Below are 8985 nucleotides of genomic sequence, written 5' to 3'. Positions count from 1 at the left end.
AAAATGTTTGAGTCTTGATGTTCCTGTGCATAGGCAATCTGACTACTGCATGAAGTGCTTCATTCAGAATTGGCTAAGCATATATAAACTGAAAAAAAAAAAAAAACTAAAATGAAGTGCTTCATTTTGTATTAGTTTAGCATCCATAAACTGAAAACAATTAGAATGAAATGCTTCATTCAAAATTGGTTTAGAATCCACAAAATGAAAACAAAAAACTACATACATAGAAGACAACCTATCAATTTCATATTCAATACCAATTATATAAATATCACACATGCAGAAGTAAAAATGTCTTATATCAATTACCAGTAATACAAACATTACATATTCAATTACTAGTTAAAACATGAAATAAAAGTGCACATCACTAACTTTTGCTTAACTCGAAAATTGAGTAAATTCCAACGGACTGGTACATAGATTTGAAAGTATATAGCATCTTAAGAAATTTCCAAGTCCCCAAGAGAGACATATTTCAGGGAAAAAGCTGAAATTTCATATTAATAATCTTATTAACAAGATTGACGCACCAATGTTTGTATTTCCTTCCAGTACACATAGCCAGTTGTAATTTTAGGCATATCAATTCATTACCTGAAAAGAGAATATCAAACACATATGAGGTATATTTGTCATTTGTATATCTATAATCAATAAATCATAAACTAACGATGCTTATGAAAGAAACAATAAATTTTGATGCTAATTCAACATACTTCATTCCAAGTCCATGTCCATTATTCCAAATTAGATGGTTATGATCAATCATCTCCTGTAATTTTTAAAAACTTCAGGGGTGCAGCTACGGACTGATTGAACCTGTATAAAGTGTAGGTATTACTAACTATGCAAAAATGCAACAATTCATTTCATAACACAACAAATTTCAATATTAAAAATACCTTAACTAATTCAGTAAAATTCATAACGTGAGTCGAGTCATTGGGGCATTGAGTATTTATGTTTGCCATTGAATTGAATGCTTGAATTTATAATTAAAAATGAATTAGAAAAACAAAAAATCCAAGTATAAGAAGTATAGGATAAGATCCGAAAAAAGTTCTTTTTTTTTCCCCCAAAAAAGCATAACCTACTGCGGAGCTATTTGATGTTGCTGCAATGCAATGCCATCATCTTCAATGTTTGTCTCATTTATTGATTGTTGCATAAGGAATAATTTATTTATATTAATATAACATAAAATAAAATAATTAAAAATAAACAACATTAACTGACGCAACCCAAGTAACTAAACTATGCTAATCGAAACTTAAGCTCAGTCAGTGGTGCTGCAATAGAGCTAAAATCCCACACAAAGCGGCGGTAAAAGCTTGCAAGTCCAAGGAAAATACGAACTTCCTTGATCATTTTAGGTGTTGGCCAATCCCCAATAGTTTGTGTTTTAGCTTCATCCACACTTATCCCTTCAGCAACTACAACAAATCAAGAAAAATACATTTTTTGACACAAAAGTCGCACTTCTTCGGGTTAGCATAAAGTTTTTCAGCTCTTAATACTTCCAAAACAATACGAATATGCTCTACATGTTCTTCCATTGATTTACTATAGATGAGAATGTCATCAAAGTAAACCACAACAAACTTTCCTATGAAAGTACGTAATACATGATTCATTAACTGCATAAACGTACTTGGAGCATTCGTAAGGCCAAAAGGCGTGACTAACCACTCATATAAGCCGATTGTAGTTTTCAATGCAGTTTTCCATTCGTCACCTTTCCTCATTCTAATATGATGATATCCACATTTCAAATCAATTTTAGAAAAGTACTTTGACCCATGAAATTCATCTAGCATATCATCTAAACGAGGGATAGGGTGTCGATACTTTACCGTTATGGCATTTACGGCTCGACAATCGATGCACATCCTCCATCCACCATCCTTATTTGGGACAAGAAGAACCGGTACAACATAAGGGCTTAGGCTTACGCAAATCCAGCCTTTGTCAAGCAACTTATTCACTTGCTTACGTATTTCTTTGACTTCCTCTGAACTTGCCTTGTAAGATGAACGATTTGGAATTGATGCACCCGGAATGAGATCCATCTGGTGCTCAATGCCCCGAATAAGTGGTAATCCTCCGGTTACTTCATCAGGAAACACATCTTGATATTCCTGCAAAAGAGTAGCAACATTGGAAAGGAGTACCATTAGCTCTTGCTTAGTAAAATAAACAGGTTTAATCAAAAGTAAATAAGAACTTTTCTCGTGAACTTTCAAATTTTTTACCTCTCTCAAGCTCACAAACATTTTTCTTTCAAGCTCACTCTTGCGTTGTTCACTCACTTGCTTTCTTTTGTCACTTTTATTTTTTTTGCTCTCACTTTTCTCAATCTCATGCTCACTTTTTTTACTCTTATTTTTTTCACTCTTTTTCCGTTCTCTATTTTCTTTGGCTTCTTCCACAAATTGACGATGCATGTAGATTTGGTCCTCATGGACATCCATTAGAGACAACGGCTTCAAACATATCTTTCTACTCCCAAACTCAAATGAGTATCTATTCAAATATTCATCATGATGAGCCTTTCTATCAAACTGACATAGCCTCCCAAGTAATACGTGACAAGCTTGCATCGGTAGCACATCATAGAAGACTTCATTCTTATAATTTTTTATCTTGATAGGAACTGTCACCTGCTTATTCACATTCAACTCTCCGCAATTGTTAACCCACTGCAATTTGAATGGTTTGGGGTGGGGTGTTGTTAGCAAATTCAACAAGTTCACTTACAATATTTGTGCAGCTCCCACTATCAATAATGAGGCTACACATTTTGCCTCAAATTAGACAACGAGTTTGAAAGAGGTTTTCTCATTGTTCCTCATCAAAGATCCTTGACATAGTGCTTAAGGCTCGTAAAGTAACCAAACTCAAACCAACACCGGAATCAGAGTCATAATCCATGTTATTTTTCTCATGTACTAATTGATCAACCCCCTCCTCATTTTCAGATTCCGTCTCGTATTCCCCAAACTTGTTGAGGATCATAATTTTCTTGTTTGGGCATTGACTTGCAATGCGGCCTCGACCTTGACACTTGAAGAAAATGATATCTCGATTCCTCGGCTTCTCCGGATCAGCTCGAACATGTTTTTTCCTTGGCGTATCAGCTTGATAACACTTTTTCCTTTACCGAACCCTTGGGCCACTTGGGATTTGTCATCTTTCTTGGTATAATTTAGTGTGAAGGGCATCGTACCAAATGTGTTTTTGTTTGCCCTTACACTTCAATTGCTTCTCAATTGTAATAGCACGTTCCACCAATTTATCAATATCATCTAAACGATACAATCCCACTTTGTCAGCAATGTCTCGATTCAACCTAGTCAAGATCCTCGCTATTGTGGCTTGTTGACTCTCTCGAACATCAGCCCAAATTAAAGTCACTTCCAAATCCTTGTAGAACTCATCGACTGTCCTATTTCCTTGCTTCATCGATTACAGTCGAACATGCAATTCTTGCGTATACGAACTCGTCACAAATTTAGCTCGCATGATACGTGTCAACTCCTCCCATGTTTGAATCATCGGTGCTCCACCTCGTGTCCAATTGAGGCAAATATTGTCCCACCAATGAATGGTATAATCTTTGAACTCGGAGACCGCAACTCGGACTTTTTGTGGACCATCCAAATCTTGACAATCGAAGATCAGCTCAATCTTCCGCTCCCAATCAAGATATGCTTCTGAATCATATTTTCCGTAGAATTGGGATTTGGAATTTCATAGAGCGAATTGGATAATTGTCATCCCTCCTATGTGCCCTTCGTCGTGCTCGAAGGGGAACATTGCCCTCTACTTCTCCATTATACTCAGTCAAGTCACGATCATCTTCTAGAAGATTCACAAACTCGTTCATGCCTTTGAGCATTCCCGGGATGTCGTCGTACTAAAGGTGGAATGTCATTGTGCGAGCGTGGAGGGGCTGCATTCCCTACTACCCTCGATGTTTCCAACTTATTTATTCGGGCATGAAGTCCCTCAACCCCATGTCGAAGTACCCTTTGTACTTCCACCATTATGTCATTCACGAACATTTTAGGGTCAAAGCTTGATGCGGATGCCATATCATGTTCCTCGTCACTTTTCTCACCTGCCATATAAAAATATAGTGGAAATATATATATATATATAGATGGTTAGATAAATGATTTCCTCACCCTCTCGTGTATACCCACGTAATGTACCTTTCCGTCTTACACACGCGCTCAAATTTCACGGTCCTTGGTAAGCCCCTCGAGTTATAGCCAACTAAACCTTACGGAATATAGAAAATATAATTGACGAGTGTACCTCAATAAGCCAAACTCAACAATAAAAACGAACCAACAATGAAAGCATAACCGCAAGAAAACCGATTTCCAAAATTAAACAAGTGAATACAATAATCAAAATCACAATATATTTCAAATAGGGCTTTTTTTGCGGTAGTAGTTAGTTTATTTTTAAATATTTTGCTGCAGTAATTTTTTTTTTCCCTGCAGTATTTTAAATTTTTTTTTCTGCGGTATTTTTTTAATTTTTTTCTGCAATATATACATATATATATATTTTGCCCAACAATGATATTGCTATTAGAAAGAAAATCTTAACAAAGTATGAAATAAAGACTAATACTACCAGAATAAGAATTCTGATAAAACTGCGCTCTGATACCAAATTGATGATGCAGCTCAAGTAGCTAAACTATATTAATCGAGACTTAAAATTAAATTTGAATGAAAACTAAGTAAGTAAAAATAGATATTACTGGTGTCTGATTCGTTAATCAATCAGATGTGAACCCAAGCGTTGCCTAGACCCAACACCTCTAAACCAATGGAGACTCGAACGATTTGGTTAGAAACTCCGATCGGTTTCGGAAGCCACGAACCCAAGGAATCAACCCAAAGACCCAATTTGAGAATGATACGTGTATGCAAGGGTAACCCTCACTTACACACTAATTCCAATGTAATGGAATAAAGAGAAAAACTTTAATAGATATAAGTTTTAAGGTGTCTTACAAGTGAAACCAAGTGCCTTATTTATAGGGGAGACTAGCTTAGCAAAAAACTCTACAACCAATGTGGGACAAAAATATACATTATTTAAAGCTCACTAATTAAATAAATAAGAGAGGTCCAATTAATTAGGGCAAAGGGACTCACCTTATTAAATAAAATAAAACACCTCTTATCCCACATGGGATAATGATGTGAGTATCAACTCGCATGGGTGTTATAAATTGTGTTCTTCAAGGGAATGAAGTGCATGAATTATGGATGCACTCCAATGTTGACAACGTGCTTCCCATTGGCCTCTATGCTTCCACTTTATCGATGTTCTCCTCTTTCAAATGTAGAACTAATATTATAATATTAGTTTGGAACTTCTTGGCACGGTTTCGAGTAATCAGACCTGGTGGTAGTGCAGGTTCATCATCGCTTTTGACGACCTTGTCATTAACGCATCTTTATCTTAGCTAAAATATTATTTATTCTACCTCAATTTTATTTTTTTTTTCTTGAATTTTTTCTAATCCACTTTTGGGTCTTTTACCCGAACTTACTCATGGTTTTGTTTTTATTCCCTCAACTTGTATATTGCCCACTTTCTTTGCAGTGCTTCCAATCCCTAAGTATGATTGAGTATCTCTCGCACATGATCTCTCAGACGGAACATTTTTGTTTAGAAAATGTTCATTCACTCTTCTTGTGGTCTTAACAAATATTTCTTTCACAATTTCATAGGTTTCTCTAGTTTTTGAAGCTCTTATTACTAGTATGTTGAAGAAAAAACTCAAATCCTTCTATCTCATGCTCGACTCCTTTTTTGGATCATTAACATTCTCTTCCAAGAAGACCACCATCCTTAACTTGGCAGATTTTGTCCCTCTTTTCATTACATATTGTTCTGGAATCTTCATAACTTTATGATTTGAGAGGACTTTCAACGCATGAGAACACAAAAACCCAAAAAATTAAAATTTCTTACAACTACAATAAACATTGTTATTTGAAAAGTTAAAACTAACATGTTGCTTTGTTCATCCAAAATAACTCACATGATACTCTTCAATTGTTTCATGTTTGTGACTAAGGACACCCACGCAATTATAAGCCTTCCCAAGTTCTTTTTGAAAACTTTTAAAAACTTCAGGTATATACACGTTTTCCGTATGTTTCAGGAAGTGAACAGGCAAAAATAGGACCTGAGCACTTGTACTTGCTTTGAAATAAGCTATCAAATCTTCATATCTGCGAGATTCAATCAAATTTTTTAAGCTTTCAAAAAATACTCGCAATGGGTTCTTAAAACTGGCATACCTTTTGATAAAACTGTTTATACCTTCACTACATTGTGTCATAGTGATATTAGCACAGAAGAACTGACGTCTATTTACCAATTCCCATTTCTCTTTCACTCTAAACAACTGTTTCAACCAATCATTTTCTGTCATACTTCACTAACATTTCATTCCATCTGTGCAAAAACTCATATTCTTCTTCAAAGTCATAGATTCATATTCCAAAGTCATGTTCAAAATTTTATGCTTTTCAAAAATGCCACTAAAATGTATTGCAACATTTTGATATATATGTCAAATACATAATCCGTGACAGGTTTCGGGCTATGTTGAAGCGAAAGCATTTTCCATAGCATGGTCTTGATGTGTTAGAATAGTAATAGATTTTTTTCCACCCATACTGCTTGCGAATATGTCAAACAACCATTGAAATAACAGGATTGTCTCATCATATAGAAGAGAAACACAAAAAATAATCATTTGTCTATGGTGATTAACACCAACAAATAAGGCAAAAGTCTATATATTAGTTATCATGCATAGTGTACTTTCATTATGTTGTCTGCCCAAAATATATTAGTTATCATGTTGTCTTAATCCACTTGAATGGAATATAAAGAATTCAAATCTCTACTTTGCATCCCTTGCAAATACTCAAGCACTCGACTCGTAGCTCTGATTTCCATATCTTTTGTTCTTTTTGTGCGCAAATGATTCTTATAATCTTGCCTAGTAAATCCTAAACTGTCTTGGCCGCCGACTTCTTTAACCATTAGATCATGAGAGACTTTTGGAGTAAATCCTACATATTCTACCATCTCAATGTGCGCAGCATGAGCATCACATATCTTTCTATGCGATCTATGAAGACTTGTAAGATGATGCGTATGTTCAGAAATAAACTCAGCTACTTCATGTTTTGCATTCTTTCTCAAAGAAATTTTCATTCGAGCCTTGCACTCAAATCTTGTTATCGGCCGAAGAGCCTTGACATTGATACTTCATTTATCTTTTCCCCGTTTCCGCTCAGCACTACACAAAAATAATATGTAACTTATCTTATCCTCTTTATCTTTATGTAGCATATGGTTTTTTATTTCAAACCCCATTTTTTTAGCATAAGCTAAATAATACTGATACTTCTTCTTCCGTATCAAACTTCATTCCAATTTGAGGAATTGCTTATTCTCTTGTTCTATTTACATCAAGAATTTTAAACTTATATTTCATATTTTCGAAGTCTAATTTACGAGATGACGAATATTCATTCATCTCTAATTCATTAAATTTCATATCCTGTAATAAATAAATAACCATAAATGTATAGTATTGATAAAAGTGAAAGTAAATCAAAATAAAATCAAGAATTGATCACCATATCAAATAATTAAATATAATTTCAAATAAAATCATAAGTCTCTAGGTAAAACAAGCAAAAGAACATATCTATATTGCTTCAAATATTCTTTAATTTTAAGTAAATTAAAAGACAACTAGTGCAATATGTCACCTCAGTATTTCTTAGAGGCCAACCACTAAGGTGAATAATCCAAAGACCATAACGAATAACAGGACATTCTATAAGGTGAATAATTAGAAGACCACAGAAAATACTCAATCAGGCCTAAGGTGAACAATTAGAACATAAATTGCATTTGAGACATTACTTTCTATTCTCACTCCAACCAAAATTCAAATACAACAAATACAAAGGCTAAGCTACTACTGCCATAAACATCATAAGATCTAAAAGATTGACAATAGTCACCTCGCGACTTGACCTTTTTGCAGTAGCTACTAAGATCTAAAAGATTCACAACAAATACAAAGGCTAGGCTACTATTGCTTGTAGCTTGCTTTGCTTGTCTTGGTTCTTTCTAACTCTCCCATAGCTAGTAGATTTATGATTCTTGTAGTAAAATTCAACTTAATGCATTAAATTTTATTATCTAAACCACTAACTATATGTCATATCTAAATATCCAAATATTTAAAACAATACAAACCCTAAATCAACAAAACGTATTGAAGTAAAAAAAAAAAAAAAAAATCCAAAATATAAAAATTATAAATAAATAGTGTTAAAATTGGCACAATAAACAAAATCCAAAAATCAAAGTTTAAATCCCAAATCAACAAAATTTGAGTGAAATTGAAAAATTGTCAAAAAAGTAACAACCGTATACCTGGGGAGAATAAAGGTACCAACGCTGCTGTTGCCACGGGGTTGGTCGGTAGGCGACGGAGTTGGCTTGATCCACGATGAAAACTATATATATTTTACACTTCTCCAACGCCAAAATAAATTCTGCGTCTCACAGAAATGAGCAAAGCCCACCGATCACGGGGCTACTGGGTGAGGGTGGAGGGACGGAGACGACGACGACAACAACGAGGACCAACGTGTAGCGAAGACAATGATTGATTATGGACATAGAATTAATAGACAGAGAATTAATGAAAATGACAATGGCAAGAGAGAGAAATTGAAGAATGAAATTGCAAAATCAATAAATTTCTAATTTTATTTACTAAAAATAAAAAATAAAGAATATTATTAAATTCACACGTGCCATCCTTCTATTGGATGATGCTGAATGGGCCAAGATGCTTGATGCCGAGGATCCGGTACAATATTTTATTGGTTATTAAAAGTATTTAAA

At 34.4% G+C, this 8985-nt stretch overlaps 1 long non-coding RNA gene across 1 annotated transcript; it reads right to left on the bottom strand.

The window, feature by feature from the left end:
* Positions 1-371: 371 nt before the first annotated feature.
* Positions 372-8767, bottom strand: LOC127256460 (uncharacterized). The gene is made up of 3 exons (XR_007839860.1): positions 8509-8767; positions 723-825; positions 372-600 (listed from the first exon to the last, which is right to left on the bottom strand). It is a non-coding gene; the product is annotated as an uncharacterized LOC127256460 (long non-coding RNA).
* Positions 8768-8985: the final 218 nt, after the last annotated feature.

This window comes from Andrographis paniculata, unplaced genomic scaffold (assembly GCF_009805555.1).
Source record: "Andrographis paniculata isolate CXL003 unplaced genomic scaffold, ASM980555v1 Contig55END, whole genome shotgun sequence".
Lineage (NCBI taxonomy): Eukaryota > Viridiplantae > Streptophyta > Magnoliopsida > Lamiales > Acanthaceae > Andrographis > Andrographis paniculata.
The sequence above is the reverse complement of the archived record's forward strand: the minus strand, read 5'-3'. Positions and strand labels throughout refer to the sequence as shown.